This window comes from Leopardus geoffroyi, chromosome B3 (genome assembly GCF_018350155.1).
Source record: "Leopardus geoffroyi isolate Oge1 chromosome B3, O.geoffroyi_Oge1_pat1.0, whole genome shotgun sequence".
Lineage (NCBI taxonomy): Eukaryota > Metazoa > Chordata > Mammalia > Carnivora > Felidae > Leopardus > Leopardus geoffroyi.
Genome location: NC_059337.1, coordinates 9,565,783 through 9,582,250, shown reverse-complemented (window position 1 = coordinate 9,582,250; position 16,468 = coordinate 9,565,783). Strand labels below are relative to the sequence as shown.

Sequence of the window (16,468 nt, the reverse complement as noted above, 5' to 3'; positions counted from 1 at the left end):
GTGGGAGAAGGCGGCCACCCAGAGCCTGGAATCTGGGCTGTGTCATGCCTTTCTCATCTTTATTTTGCCAAGGCATCATCTCCCCAGAAAGCTTTGCCATCCGTGCCCCTCAGCTCCCCTTGCTGCCTTTATCACTGGGGTATTGTGCACACCTAGGTGTGTCTGTGTATCCAGGTCCCAATCCCTGTGCCCACACACCCTGGTCTAGAAGCTCCCAGAATACAGGGTCAAGACCCTTCAAACAATGACTCATTCGTCAATTAACAAAAGAATGAACTAATGAATGAACAAACCACTCACAGAATAACACTCCCACCCCCGCCCCCACCCCCTGGCGCATCACAGTGGTAGATGAGAAGCCTGCTTTTACTGCAGACCACGAAGTCCCAGGCCTGGGTAATCTTCTCCTCCTTCCGGCTCTCCTCCCCCACATTGGGTGCCCAGAGGTTTGAGAGGCCATTAAGGGGCATCGGGCTGCAGAGGCTGTCTCCGATACCGGGGGTGCAGCTCAGCCACAGACCCTCTTTCTCTGCACCACAACCATAAATCCAGCTGCAGTCCAAGCCCCAGGATGAAGGTTTCTACCATTTCTCTCTACCTTCCTTTTAAGAGCCTCCCTGGAGTCACTTCCTGACAAACGGAATGACTCCAGACCGAGAGAGCTGCCAGGCCCAGAAGACTGACTCCATCAAATTCCTCAGGCACAGCTTGGGGACCTAAGGACCCCTGGTCTCAGAAGGATACCAAATCTGCCCGCAGTGGGGTGGACCTTGTGTCCTACTCCACCCCCACCCCCAGCCCTCAAATGCAAGCCTTTACCAACAACCCCTAGGAAACTGAACAGCACACTGGGGGCCACAGAGCACTAGTCCTACCTACGAAGGGGGAGACTGAGGTCCAGGATCCCAAAGGGAGTGACAGCACATTGCTGTCATCACAGCCCAGTCCATGATAAGAATGGGGGGGGGGGGGTTCCCGCCTCCTCCCCCCAGTGCCACATGGCCAGAGTGAAACCAGAGGCCCAGACACATGGTGTTCTCTGCCCTGCCTCACCAGGGAGGGCCAAAGCTCAGGGAGCCTGTCTCCTGCTCAGAGGAAGTCAGCAGGACCAGAGTACCCAGATTAAACCCGCAGGGGCCTGGAACAGCCTTTACCCCAATCCCTTTGATCAGATCTCTATAAAGATTTTTCTTTGCTCAAAGAGAGCTATAATGCACCTTGGGGACTTTGAAGCAGCAGCACCAAAAAAGTGTAAGGTGCCCCCTGGGGGCGGGGGGAGGGGTCCAATCTCTCAAAGGAAAAGCTTCCCAAGCAACTAGAGGAAGAAAAGGAGCAGTGGGGGGGCGTGCCCGAATGGGGTCCTGTGCCAGGCAAGGGGACAGCCGGGCTAGCTGTCTAGAGAAAACTTGCTCTGGACCTGCGTGGGTGGCGCCAACTCGGTGGGCAGGTGGGTGGGACTTAACCATTCCTCCGCTGTTCTCCAGCTCTCTAAACCCAGAGAAGGGACCCCCGTCAGGCGGGACGTGAACGGCCGAGGGCACCGGGGGCGCCGGACCCGGTCCCGACTCGAGTGGACAACCGCCCCTGGCTCGACCCTGGGCCCTCGCTCCGCACGAGGCAGGCGGCCACCTGGCCCTCGGCGTCAAGTGCGCGGGGACTTCTCCGGGCCCGGGCGCAGAGCCCGACCGCTCACATCCTCAAAGCCGAGCAGCCTCCTCTTTCCAGGATCGATAGTAATTTTTTAAAAAGAGAGTCTGCGGACTCAATGAATCAACCACTCCCAAGGGAAAGAGTTGTAGCTCCCGCGCGCTACATCCATTTGCAAAAACAATTCATTCCCTCGCCCAGAGCTCTCTGCAAATACCCTCGCCGGGTCCCCAGGCACGCGCGGGGCGGGAGCAGCCGCGGGGGCTGAGGAGGCGGCGGCGGACTGCGGCCACCCCTCTCTCCACCATTGTCCCCGACTCCGCCGGCCCCCGAGACCCTGCGGCGGCCCGGGAGCTCCGGGGACCCGAGCAGCGCTGGGCTGCTCCCGGGGCGCGCAGCCCCGCGGGGGCTCTCTCGGCCGGGGCGGGGGGGGGGGGCTCAGACGGCGAGGCGCGCAAAACCCCGCACCCTCCGGCCCCGTCGGGGGGGGGAGGTGACAAGTGTCGAGCCGGCGGCCGGGCGCACAGCCAGAACAGCCCGAGGCGGGCGCCCCCAGCCCGGCCCAGCCCCGCCACTCACCGCTCGGGGCGCCGCCGCCCGCCGCGCTCAGAGGCTCCTGGTCGCCCGCGCGAGGCTCCACAGCCCCGGCCGCCGCCGCCGCCGCCGCCGCCGCTCCCCTCCCCCGGCTCGCCACTGCAGGAGAGCGCTGCCGCCGCGGTACAGCCCGGGCGCCGCCAACAAACTAGTTTCTCAGGCCTTCCCGCCCCGCCTCCCGGAGCGAAGCCAATCAGAAGCGGCGCCTCTGTGACGGATGGGCGGCCGAACCAGTAGTTCAGTCGGCGGTGGGAGAAAGGGGTGGGCGCCCGGGCCCCGCCGGCACGGCGAGGGGGCGGGGCGGGGAGAGGAAAAGGACTTTGACCAGATTCTTAAAGGCACAGGCGCCTGCCCGCCTCCGCCGCCGAAGTTGGGGGACAAAACCCGACGGTGTTCTAGAGCTTTCCGAAGGAGGCAACTGTATAGATTGCAAATGCCTCTTCTGCACCGGGTGTGCGGAGCCACGCTTTTCGTTGTGAAAGTGTTAGGGAAACCCTTTCATTTTGATCTGGGCTTGTTTCAAAGTTGGGGATTTTCTGCAGCCACGAAACCCCATTGGTACTTGGAATATGTACTTTTCAGGGTACTTCAGCTCTCCCTCTCGTGCCATTGCTCACTAAGTTTTTTATGTAAGCCAGTCTTCAAATATTCACATATTCATCCATTCATTAATTCCTTGCACACACGTTTACCGGACGCCTGCGCGATGTGCTAGTTTCTGAGATGATCTATAATTTCTATTTCTTAACTTCTGGTTTTGTATCTCGTTCCACCACTTCAGGTTGCTGTGTATACAATTTCTTCATCTGTAACGCGGCAGGTAAAAAGTCCTAATGGGATCATTTGCGGTGTGAAAGGAGACAAACTTCTATGACAAGGTAAGTGTGCAATAAATGTGCTTTCTTTTCTCTCTTCCCCTGAAAATTGATAATAGGGTAGGTTACTTAAGGATACAAAAAGCTCTGGTAAAGTTTATAAAGTCCTAAGTGTTGTAGGAGCCAATTATGGGGCGGGGAGAATTCCCAGGAAGCAGAGGTCACCGGGATGGGAGGTGCCAGGAAGGTTTATAAAGGGGGAGGGGAGCGCACAAAAGATTTGCAAGAGGGTGGGATTTTAACTCGTGGAAAGTGGAACGAAGAGCCCATGCCTAGAAAGCTGTTTAGACTGGACAAAAGAGATTCCAGGCTTAAAAGGGTGTGAGATGGCAGGGGAGGCGTGTCGGGGAAGCAGCATGGTGCACAGGGGAGCGGAGGAAACCCGATCTGGGTTTGGATTCTGGTTCTACCCCCTCAGGAGCTGTGGAGGACTGGAGGCAGATTGCTCAGGCTCTCTGGGTGTCAAACTCTTACTGGCAAAAGAAGGATTCTAGAACCAATGGCAGGGTTGCTGTAAAGATTAAGTAAGAGAATGGACGTAATAGACCTGGCACTTAGTAAGTGCTCAATATAGTTTTGTGTCTCCCTTTGGCCTAGATCTGGAGACAGGCTTCTGGTATTTAAGAGCAGTCTTGGCCAGCAGTAAGCAGTCGGCCAAGTGTGCTGTTCAGGTGCCTTCCAGGGGGAAAAGGCCGCATCAAAATAATTGGCGCATTAGAGAAATGGCACAGATCACATTTGTAGTTTTAGCGTCCTGCCAATTTTGCGGAGCTGGAGTATTTATATAATTGTTGGTTGGATGAAGCTCCACATACAAAATTGATTCTTAGCAAGCTCATAACCATTGCTTAGTATTCCATTCAGGTTCTCTGAGAGATTATAAGTGCCAAGCATCTAAAATCTAGCTTGCATGATCATTTCTCCCCTCTTCAACTCCACGGCTTAAATTAGCTACTGGAATATATTAAAATCAAATGCCGGCAATGGAACCAAACCAGACCAAGAACACGTGTTGAGTTATTGAATTTAGATGTGATTTGAGAGGAAAAGAGGAGATGAAGCTTGCTTTGCTCGGTCCTCACTCTAGACACTGGGGCATAACCACCGTCATAGCCCCTACCCCTGTGCTGTAATGAACCACTTACGACCTGTTAGCCCACCCCACTGCGCAGGGAGTTCTGAGAAAGTGGGGATCACGACATCTCTGAATCCTTGCTTCCTCTTACAAGTCGTCTGCACTTGTAATCCTATGAACAAATCTCCTATCAGATTTCGCTTTTGCTACATGTAACAGAAATAACTGTGAATTTTAAAAAGGTAGAAGTTTGTTTCTTGCCCGTGCGAAATAAAGCTGACATTAAGTAATCTGGAACTGGTTGGCAACTCCACAGTTACCAAGTGCATAGGCTATATTTCCACTCTGCCACCCTTAATGCTTGATTTTCCTTTCCAGTTGCCTCATATTCCAAAATGGCTGCTGGAACTCCAGCAATAGCACCCACATTTCAGATGCAGCATGGGATAGAGTAGAAGAGCAGATATGTGCCTCCCAACTGTGTTCACTCCATTTAAGAGAAGTCCCACACATACTTCCATTTACGTTTGTGAGTGTATTGCCTCTCCAAACAGAGTCAGGGGTCTTTTACCAAGAAAGAAAAGAGGGAATGGGTTCTTCATGTCAACCAACAGTTCTGGCCCACACCTTTTTCTTTTCCTCCTGTTTCTGGCATCTTTCCAGTGTTCTGGTGGCTCAGAATCTAAAGTCTTAAAACTTCTCAGATGATGTGCAGAATTCAATGCAAATTTGTTAATAGATGATTGAACTCTTGGTTCGTCTGCCTTCTGGAATGTTCCTTTTCAGTTTCCTCTGCTGATTCCCACTCCCTTCCCAGAGGACCAGATACTGGGGTGCCTAGCAAGTGAGTGCAGGGAGGTAAGACCTCTTCTCTACCCACATTCACACTCCAGGTGATTTCACTAAGGCCCGTGCCTTATCTGTGCAAAAACTCTGGCAACTTCCTGATCTGTTCTTGCCCCCCCCCCCCCATTCTGCATAGCTCCTGGCCCACAGGTACAACTGCTTACTCCATGTCTCAGCTTGAATGTCTAAGGGCACCTCTCCCTCACATACCCCCCTGAGCCCCTGATGAACTACCCTGCAAAAGATATGCTGTTCTCCCTGTCAGTGACGAGTGTGTGGGTATAAAAAAAATTTTTTTAATGTTTATTTTTGAGAGAGAGAGAGAAGAGAGACAGAGTATGAGCAGGGGAGGGTCAGAGAGAGAGCGAGACACAGAATCCTAAGCAGGCTCCAGGCCTCGAGCTGTCAGCACAGAGCCCTATACGGGGTGCGAGCCTCAAACCCACCAACCGTGAGATCGTGACCCTGAGCCATACACGGAAAACAACCATCAGAAATTTTGAAAAAATAATATTACTTACAAAACCTGGAAATTACACAGCACCCTTGGGACCACACAGCAAGGTTGCATGGGCCTGGGGTTCTGTGTTCACTGAGATAACACAGTAACACAGAACCTTGGGTTCAGGGTTGGGGTCTAGGGTTTCATGGGCTGACCCTTTATTGGTAAGTTCAAAACATAAGAGCTGGAATTTCAAGAGCAGGAATAGAAAAAATGTAAGTAGCCCAAATGGTCAGTTATTGAAATCAAACAAGATTTCCAAAACAAAGGAGCCTCAGTTGGGGGCTGGGGGTAGCCTGGGTCTGATCTCCAGCCAGTGTGTGGCCGGCCATGTATTTATTCCTGATAGCCATCTTTGAAGTCTATGCCCTTATGGTCAAAGAGAAAAAAAGAGAAAACCCAACTGTCAGGGCTCACACTACAACTCGGTCTTTTGCTCATATGAAGTCTTGGCCCCACCCTCCCTTACCGACCTCTAATCCTTGTCAAGTCTGAGCGAATGGGTCTCACCAAGTTCACCGCTACCACCAGACTGCTCCAAACCACCGTCGTCTTTCCCCCAGGTCATCAGAGCAGACACCCAGCTCACCTCCCTCCTTTCCCTCTTGTCCCCTAGATCCTGTTCTCAACACAGCGGCCAGAGGGATCTTACCACATGATGTGTCGTCCTTCCCTCAGGATCCTCTCATCGCAGAGTCGAGGCCAGAGTCCTTCTGTTGGCCTGACTTGATCTGGCCCGGACCATCTCTCGCACATCATCTTCCACTCCCCTGTCCTCACCCGCTCTGCTCCAGAATCCCTGACCCCTTTGCCAGGCCTCAAACAAGCCAAACGCATTCATACTGCGAGGCCTCTGCCTTTGCTGGCCGGCTCTACCCAGAAAGTTCTTCCGCTCCGATGGCCACACAGTTCACTGCCTTGCTTCTCTAGGTCTGCTCAAATGTTACGTGACCACATAGGCCTCCCTGACCGCCTCTCTAAAGTAACCACATTCCCCATCCTGGGAATCCCTAGCCTTACTCCACAGCACTTTTTTCTGCCTGAAATTATATTTATATATGTATATATTTTGGGGGGTGGGGGAAAAGTGGGAAGCAGTCCTGACATCTAGAAACTGGACCTGCATATTGCATGATGTTCTCCTGCTGAAAATAAAGAATCTCACAGAGGGACACCTGGGTGGCTCAGTCGGTTGAGCATCCGACTTCGGCTCAGGTCATGATCTCGCGGTTTGTGGGTTCGAGCCCCGTCTTGGGCTCCGTGCTGACAGCTCACAGCCTGGAGCCTGCTTTGGTTTCTGTGTCTCCTTGTCTCTCTGCCCCTCCCCCGCTCACACACACTCTCTCTCTCTCAAAAAGTAAACATTAAGAAAAAAAAAAAAAGAATCTCACAGAACATCAGCATCAGACGAGGCTTCTCTTGGCCGTGATAGGTCAAGACAAAAAACAAGACTGCTTCCTAATCGTGTCTGAACACAGCAAATGGAAGCATTGTCCAGGTCACAAAATACCAAACATCCACCTCTCCTAGTTAGTGTAAGTACTGTTTATTAATTACAGCTGTGACCTTGATCTGGCCTCCTGTTTTTCAGATAGGGTTTATTGAGCAACACTATAATAGACTCATCCCTGCTTTCTGACAGCACCCAATCCAGAGAAAGCCCGGCTTCCTTGGGCCCTCTCCCAAACCACCCACCCAAAGCCTAGATCCTAGGCAGGCTCTTCTAACACCTTTGGACCCTGGTTCATGGTCTCCGTCGTGGCAACAAGTGCTAAACCCAACTCACTCATCTGTGCCCGTTCCTGGCGGGCAATACGGACCCACACACATCGACGGTATAAATACACACGTGCATACATTCGTACATTTTATTTGGTGTGGGGATTTAATTGGCTGGCTGCTCTCCCAGAATGTAAGTTCCACAAGGGCAAAGACTTTGTCTTGCTGCTCGGTTTACAGACCTACAAAGTGTGTGGCACATAGTGGGCTCTCAACAAATATTTATTCAATGATTTCAGTGTGTTAGCCACCATTAAGTCAGTGGTTTCTTTTTATTTTTTTTAAGTTTATTTACTTTTGGCAGAGAGAGAGAGAGAGAGAGAGGGAGAGGGAGGGAGGGAGACAGAGAATCCCAAGCAGGCTCCCTGCTGTCTGCACAGAGCCTGATGTGGGGTTTGAACCCACAAACTGTGAGATCGTGACCTGAGTGGAACTCAAGAGTCAGGCACTCACTCAACTGACTGAGCCACCCAGCTGCCCTGTGCCAGCGGTTTCTGATCTCAGTGTTGGATACATTCGGCCAGCTCTTCAATTTTGGGTCAAGCTCCCTAAAGATGGAACCCCTGGTCAGATGGGGCCTGCCCAGGGCAGGGCTGGGGATGGCTTTGTCAGCTTCAGTTCCCAAGGGAGGGGCCAGGTGTCACTGATTGCTCCTCTGGGGGAGCAGCTGGGATCAAGGTCACCGATGAGTCACCGAGTCGGCTGTGGGTGCATAAAGGAGCAGGGCAGGGCTGGGTCTGGCAGGAACAAAAGCTGTGGAAAACAGACCGTGTCCTGCCTTCACCTGGTGGCGGTGTGGGCACTGCGTGAGGAAGCAGCCTTTCGGACCTGGCGGCTGCCTCCACCCCAGGAAGCAGCAGCCACGTGGCAGCGGTCCCCCTTCAGCGGTGCCCATGAAGCCCCTTCCCCAAATGCACTCTCCCTATACCACCCGGAAGGCCATAACTTAGACCTTTATTGGCTAGCAAAAGCATACTCACGGGGCTCCTGGGTGGCTCAGTCAGTTAAGTGTCTGACTCTTGATTTCGGCTCAGGCCATGATCTCACGGCTCAGGGGTTCCAGCCCCACGTCAGGCTCCGCACTGACACTGTGATGCCTGCTTGGAATTCTCTCTCTCCCTCTCTCTCTCTCTCTGTCCCTCCCCTGTGCACCTGCATTTTCTCTCTCTCTCTCTCTCTCTTCTCTCTCTCTCTCTCAAAGAAGTAAACGTTAGGGGTGCCTGGGTGGTTCAGTTGGGTAAGCATCAGACTTCGGCTGAGGTCATGATCTCATGGTTCGTGAGTTTCAGCCCCACGTCAGGCTCTGTGCTGACAGCTTAGAGGCTGGAGCCTGCTTCAGATTCTGTGTCACCTTCTGTCTCTGCCCCTTCCCCGCTCGTGCTCTGTCTTTCTCTCTCTCTCTCACAACAATAAACATTAAAAACAAAATTAAAAGAAAAAAGAAGCATTTGAAAAAAGCAAACTCCTGTTTCTGTGCCATACAGTCCAATCTAGCGGTATGGGAAGGCCAAAGGGGGTGACAGAAGGTGGGTCGGGGCACCTTCAGAGACCCTGGGGAGGAGATTTAGATGTCCAGAGCCCAGCCTGTGATGCCGGCAGTGGGGGAGCTGGACCCAGGGGGTGGGAGTGAGCTGTAGGAAGATAAGAGAACATCACAGAACAAACGCCTCCTTTTAGAAATGTAGGCTGGGGCCTGCCCTGCTCCCTTGCTTCCCAGAAACCAGAAGGCAACACACAGTATGGAACAATGGTTAATGAACAACTGTTGAAATGCAAAACAGTGTGTGTACTGTGCTATCTTTGGAGCCCGAAGTGGGAAAAATCAGCAAGTTCGCTTGTAAAGGCGTGTATGTAAATGAAGATGCTCTTCGAGGGCAATCAGAGAATGGACCCAGTGGTCCCTGTTGAGTGAGGACAGGCGGTGGAGCCGCTGAGGGACCGAGGTGGAAACAGCGCAGAAAAGTCAGACGGTTTGATTTCTGAGCTGTGGGAATCTATTGCTTTTTTCTTTTTTTTGCCGCGGGGGTGGGGGTGGGGGGGTCGCGTAGAATCTATCACCTAAGCAAAAACGAATTTAATTTTTAAGTCTATTTATTTTGAGAGACAGAGAGAGAGGCAGGCAAGGAGAGAGAGAGAATCCCAAGCAGTCTCTGTGCTGCCCGCACAGAGCCTGACGCGGGGCTCAAGCTCACAAACAGCAAGATCGTGACCTGAGCTGAAACCGAATCAGACGCTTAACAGACTGAGCCACCCAGGCGCCCCTCAGAAGAGAATTTAAAAACAAAGTCAGAAGCTTAAATCCCCTCCAGTTGGTTGTGAGGGGATGGCCTCCACCCCCAAGGCCCTCTCCCTGGCATTCAGGAAAGCTGTGAGGGGCATAGGCAGGACAGAACTCCTGGGCCTGGCTCCAGAAGAGCTTCTCTGGGAAAATAGACACTGTGCCCCGTGCAATTGAGATCCTGGCTCTTATGGGTCCCTGCATAGCTGAGTGGCAGTGAGGCCCAGGAGTTTAAAGGCCAGAGGCTTTGTTCATTGACATGTTGATTTCAAAACATTCAGCATGTTCTAGGCACGAGGCTGCCAGATGAATAGTTCCTGAGGGAGATGGGGCTCTGAGGTGAATAAATCATCGTTCTTTATCCTTAAAAAGAAATCGTGCCCCATAGAGCAGAAAATACATGAACCACAAAATAAAACTAAGAATGTTGCTGAGATTCAGATATAATGCTGGGACAGGGCGGGAGAGGGAAGGATCAGTCTTAGAGGCATTTGGACCTTGCTGGGTGAGTAGCATTTAACAGGGGGCAGAGAAGGCATTCATTCCAAGGCAGAAACAAAGAGCCGGCATGGGGAAATTGCAGGGACAGATTCTAGAAAAGAAGAGATGGCCCTGGGAAGACTATTGTGTGTGCGTGGGGGGTGGGGGGGGGGTGGGTGGTCATGGGGGTGCTGGGAGAGATGAGAAGACCAGAAGGAAGAGGAAAGCCGGGACTGGCTCCTGGTTACTGTCCTGCTGTAGACCCTACGAAGGCCTATAATAGAACCGGCTTTCCTACCACACAAAGAATCAGTGGAGCAGATAAAGTGTTCGTGTTTATTCACACAAAGGGTTACAGCACAGCCTGTTGAGAGCAATGAAGTATCCTTATGTGTCAACACGGATATATCTTGAAAACTGAAATGTTGAGTGAGAAAAAAAAAAGCGATATGCAAATGGACACCAAGAGACCGTTACATTTATGAACATTATGAAATCTTACAAAGCAATGCAGGTGAAGTCCATGCTGTTTGCAGATAGTTGTTCATATCGTATAAACGTTCAAACAGCATGTAGGCTTACACCCACAATGTGCTGAGGTGAAACAGAACACTTTGGGAACCCCAATGATACTGAAGATTTTCTGGGAAAATACAAGTGTTAAAACTACCTCAAAGATATGTGCGGGGGGCGGGGGCGCATATCAGTTGCTCAGTTGGTTAAGTGTCTGAGTTCGGCTCAGGTCACGACCACATGGTTTGTGGGGGCTCTGTGCTGACAGCTCAGAGCCTGAAGTTTGCTTCAGATTCTGTCTCCCTCTCTCTCTGTCCCTCCCTCACTCATGCTCTGTTTCTCTCTCTCAAAAATGAATAAACATTTAAAAAATTAAAAAAAAAAAACATTAGAAAAAGATATGTGGAAACCGTGAAAGGCTCGATGCCAATAAAAGGAATTTTAGGGGCGCCCAGGAGGCTCAGTCGGTTGAGCGTCTGACTCTTGGTTTTGTCTCAGGTCATGATCTTGCAGTTCGTGAGTTCGAGCCCCTCATTGGGCTCTGTGCTCAGTGTGAAACCTGCTTGGGATTCTCTCTCTCTCCCTCTCTCTGCCCCTTCCCCACTTGCTCTCTCTGTCTCTCTCTCAAAATAAAAAAAACGTTAAAAAAAGGAATTTTAAAAGCTATTGATAAAAAGGGTCAATCCACCAGGAAGATGGACAATATCATGGCTCTAAATATGTGTGCACCACACATCAGAGCCTCAAAATACGTAACGTAAAAATGGAGAGATAAGTCCACCACTGTGGTTAGGGACTTCAACACTCCACTCTCCTCTGATAGAGCAACTGATAGAACCACCAGACACAAAATCAGCAAGGATGTAGAAGATCGAAAGAGCACAATTACATTTACAGAACACCCCGGCAACAGCATAGACATTCTCCTTCAGGTGCCTATGAGACATTCCCTAGCATTAGGTCTTGGACCACGAGAGAAACGTCAACTAAAAAAAGAAATTGAAATCATACAGAGTGTGTTCTCTGACCATAATGGAATCAAAGTAGAAATCAATAACAGAAAGACAAATAAAATCTCTAAACATGTAGGAATTAAACAACACGCTTTTCAATAATCCATGGGTCGAAGGGAAGTCTCAAAAGAAATTTAAAAAACAAAACAAACCAACACAGTCAATCTCAGCAAGACATCTGTCAAGATGATACCATATTAAAAGCCACAGAGGTCCAATTCCCTATAAAACCTGTTGTAAGCAGAGACATAAAGGTCTTCACATGATGCTGTTTGGCAGACTTAGAAGAAGACTGATTTGTCATGTACCAGCAAGAATGTGACCTGAATTTTCCCCCTCGCAGAAGAAAACTCACACACAGCTGGCCAACAGCGTTCCCTACACCCCCTTCTTCCAATATAATTAGAATATAATTTAATACAATATAATTTCTTACTGACTTTCCTCCAAGATTGGTATGATGTCTCAGATGTGCACCTGAGTTTGAAAGCATTTCTCTGTGTTTTTATTTTCCTTTTTTTTTTTTTTTTTTTAAAAACACAAGATGTGGTTGAGAACTGTCTGTTCATTGAAGTTCAGCATTTGTATAAGAGTGGGTCATGGGCAACGAATCACGTACACTTCTGACTATTAATGATGACACAACTGAATATGAATAAAAATACAACATATCCCAGTATGTGGGATGCATTGAGGCAGTACTAGGGGGAAGAAAGGTATCACTAGCTGCTTCCATTAGAAGAGTCGCAAGTTAATAACCCAAGTTCCCGCCTCAAGGGATTAGAAAAAGAAGAGCAAAATAAATCCAAAGCAAGGAGAAGGAAGGAAGGAATAGAGACAGGAGAAGTCATCAATGACATGGAAACTAGGGAAACAACAGAGAAAATCAATGGAGCAAAAATCTGGTTCTTAAAAAAAAATCAATAAAATTGATAAGCCTCTAGTAAGAATGACAAACAAAGAGAGAGAAGGCACAAACTATTAATAGCAAGAATGAAACGGGATATCACTATAGATTTGGTCCCTCTGTTAACACACAATATTGTAAAAAACTCATTTTTTTTATTTAAAAAAAATAAAGATCAGTGTGGCATGTTCCAGAAATAATTAAAGGAAAGAAATAATAATCAGAGAAGTTATAATGCTTGTTTGAGGCTCCAGAATTATAATTAAAAAAAAATCACTGCTTCCGTGTTCACAGGGTACACACCTTGATGTATCCTGTGAACACAAGTTTTTAATACTAAACAACCCCCAAATAAAAACGAATTTGAATTATGGCAGTGCCATATTACATAAGGCAGTTGTTGATATATGTCATCTTTAAACTGCATTCCAGACTCTAGTTCTTTTGTAACATACAATACAGTAACAATTTTTTTCTCTTTTTTAAAAATAAGGGGCATTGTAGGGGTGCCTGGGTGGCTCAGTCGGTTGAGCATCTTGACTTCGGCTCAGGTCATGATCTCACTTTTCGTGGCTTTGAGCTCCACGTTGGGCTCTGTGCTGACGGCTCAGAGCCTGGCGTCTGCTTTGGATTCTGTGTCTCCCTTTCTGTCTGCCCCTCCCCCGCTCGTGCTCTGTCTCTCTTTGTCAAAAATAAATAAACATTAAAAAAAAAATAAGGGGGCTGTAGATCTTCTACTACAAAGAGAATAGCAGTGTACTATAAACAACTTTACAGTGATAAATTTGACCATTTCCTCAAAAACTACAAACTGTCAGACTCAACCAAGATGAAATAGTCAATCTGACTCCTCCTATAACCATGAGAAAAACTGAATTAGTAATTTTAAAACTCCCAGAAAAAAAAAAAAATCTCCAGGCACAGATAGTTTCACTGGAGAATTCTACCAAACATTTAAAGAACGAATGTCAATTCCACATATTTTCTTCAGAAAATAGAAGAGAAAAGAACACTTCACAGTTTATTTTATGAAGTTAGTATTACCCTGATGCCAAAAGCAGTAAAAAAAAAAAAAAAAAAAAAAAAAAAGGAAGCTATAGAATGATCTTTCTCATGAACTCAGACACAAAACTCTCCAACAAAATATTAGCAACTAGAATTTAGTGATGTATAAACAGAATGAATTGAGGTGCCTGGGTGTTTCAGTTGGTTGAACATCTGACTTTGGTTCAGGTCATGATCTCACAGCTTGTGAGTTTGAACCCCACATCAGGTTCACTGCTGTCAGCATAGAGCCTGCTTCGGATCCTCTGTCCCCTTCTCTCTCTGCTCCTCCCCTACATGCACTCTCTCTCCCTCAAAAATTAAAAAAAAAGGCATTAAAAAATTAATTATATACCATGACCAACTGGGATCTATTCCAGGTATTCAAGGCTGGTTCAACATTTAAAAGTCAAATAGTGAAATCTATCATACCAATAGGCTAAAACACAAAAATTATATGATCATATCAATTAATTGATCCATAAAAAGCATTTGAATCCAACACCCACTTGTGATCAAAACTTCCAACAAGTTCGGAATTGAGGGGAATTATCACAACTTGATAAAGAGCATCTACAAAAATCATACACTAAACATTGAACTTAATGGTGAGAGACTGATGTCCCGCTCAAATGGGGAAAGAGGCAAGGATATCCATTCATCACTGTTACTCAGTCTAGTACTAGAAGTGCTAGGCACTGCAGAAATGTAAGAAAAGGTAAATTAAAAGCATACGGATGAGGAAGGAAGAGATAAAACTATCTTTATTTGCAGAGGACGTGATTATTTACATAGAAAATTCCAAAGAACCCATGCAAAAAATCCTCAGAGACTAATAAATATTTTTTTCAGGATCACAGCATACGGGATCAACACAAGGCAATCAATTGAATTTATATACAATCACAATGAACATGCAAGAAAGGAAAATAGAAACACAATGTCTACAGTGGCTCTAGTGAAAATGAAATCATTGGATTATACATGTAACAAAACAGGTACTTTATGTGTACAAAATTGATGAAAGATATCAAAGAGGAAATAGGTAAATGGAGAGACACTGTGTTTATAGATTGTGAAACAACCTAGTAAAGATGCCAATTGTCCCCACATTGATTGATAGGTTTAATACAATTCTTATTACTACATCAGCACGGTTTTTAGAAACATAAACAAGCTTATACTAAAATTCATATGAACCCCACATGGGGCTCTGTGCTGACAGCTCAGAGCCTGGAGCCTGCTTTGAGTTCTGTGTCCCCCTCTCTCTCTGCCCCTCCCCTGCTCATGCTCTGTCTCTCAAAAATAAATAAACATGAAAAAAATTTAAGTAAAAAAAAAAAAGAATGTATAGAGACATTTAGACACTGGGGAAAAACGTATTTGCAAACCCACATCCAACAAAGCACTAGTTTCTGGATTATAAAAAGAAGTCTCAAACTCAACAATCAAAGCGTTAGCAAATCATCCAATAAGAAAACAGGCAAAAGACATGAATATTGGATTTTATTGAAAAGAGTATGAGATGACAAATAGGCACATGAAAAGATGCTCAACCTTATTAGCCATCAGGGAAATGTAAATTAAAACCACAATGGGGTGCCTGGATGGCTCAGTCAGTTGAGCGGCCAACTTCCTCTCAGGTCATGATCTCACAGCTCGTGAGTTCAAGCCCTGCGTAGGGCTCTGTGCTGACAGCTCGGAGCCTGGAGCCTGCTTCGGATTCTATGTCTCCCTCTCTCTCTGCCCCTAACCCACTCGCATTCTGTCTCTGTCTCTCCCAAAAATAAATAAACATTAAAAAAAATTAAAAAACAAAACCTCAATGAACTTGGAAACTTAATATAATGTCATATGTTCATTATATCTCAAAAACAAAAACAAAAACAAAAAACCCACCCACCCCACAATAAGCTCTCACTACCTACCTATCAGAATGGCTATAATAAAAAATAGTGACAACACCAAATGCTGGGGAGGAAACACAGAAACATAGATCCCTTATACGTTTGCTAGTGGGGATACAAAATGGCATTGCCACCCTGGAGAACAAGTTTGGCAGTTTCTTATAAAACGGAATATGCACTTACCATCTAACCCAGCAATTGAGCATTTATCCCAGAGAAATGAGAACTTATGTTCTCACAAAAACGCATATGCAGATGTTCATAGCAGTTTCATTTGTAATAGCCCCAAACTGAAAATAACCCAGGTGTCATTCAGCAGATGAACAGTTAAACCATGGGTCATTCATGCCATGGAACAGCACTCAGCAATAAAAAGGGAAAAAACTATTGGTTCAGGCGAATAGCCAAGGACTTTGTTTTATTTTATTATTTTTTTAAAGTAAATGCCTTTGGCTCAGGTCATGATCTCACAGTCTGTGGGTTCGAGTCCTGCATCGGGCTCTGTGCTGACGGCTCAGAGCCTGGAGCCTGCTTCGGATTCTGTGTCTCCCACTCTCTCTGCTCCTCCCCCGCTCACGCTCTGTCTCTCTCTCTCCCTCAAAAATAAATAAAAACATTAAAAACAATTTTTTTTAAAGTAAACTCTACACCCAACATGGGGCATGAACTTACAACCCTGAGGTCAAGTGTCACATGCCCCACTGACTGAGCCGGCCAGGTGCCCTGCCAGGGACTTAAGCTGAGTGACAAAAGCCAATCCCAATAGGTCACACACTGGATGGTTCCATTCAGATAGCATTTTTATTTTTTGTTAAAAATTTTTTTAAGACATTAACATCTTTTTTTAAAAATAAATGTCTTTTTTATTAAAGTTTATTTATTTATTTTGAGAGAGAGAGAGAGAGAGAGAGAGAGAATCCCAAGCAAGCTTCACACTATCCATGCAGGGCTTGAACTGACGAACCGCGAGATCATGACCTGAGCCTAAATCAAGAGTTGGACGCTTAA

At 47.3% G+C, this 16,468-nt stretch overlaps 1 protein-coding gene and 1 long non-coding RNA gene across 3 annotated transcripts in view; one reads left to right on the top strand and one right to left on the bottom strand.

The window, feature by feature from the left end:
- Positions 1-2,352, bottom strand: part of KLHL25 (kelch like family member 25) — a 34,466-nt gene extending 32,114 nt beyond the window's left edge. The window contains exon 1 of the mRNA XM_045448717.1: positions 2,227-2,352. The gene's annotated coding sequence lies outside the window, so the exon portion shown is untranslated. The remainder of the gene's footprint in view (positions 1-2,226) is intronic.
- Positions 2,353-2,483: 131 nt separating this feature from the next.
- The window catches only part of LOC123582499, a 32,890-nt gene continuing 18,905 nt past the window's right edge, over positions 2,484-16,468 (top strand). The window contains exons 1-3 of one of the 2 annotated variants that reach the window (XR_006704404.1): positions 2,484-2,870; positions 3,023-3,119; positions 4,570-4,944. This is a non-coding gene — a long non-coding RNA (uncharacterized LOC123582499). Of the gene's footprint in view, positions 2,871-3,022; positions 3,120-4,569; positions 4,945-16,468 lie in introns of those variants that run through there. The other variant, XR_006704403.1, reaches the window with a different exon arrangement.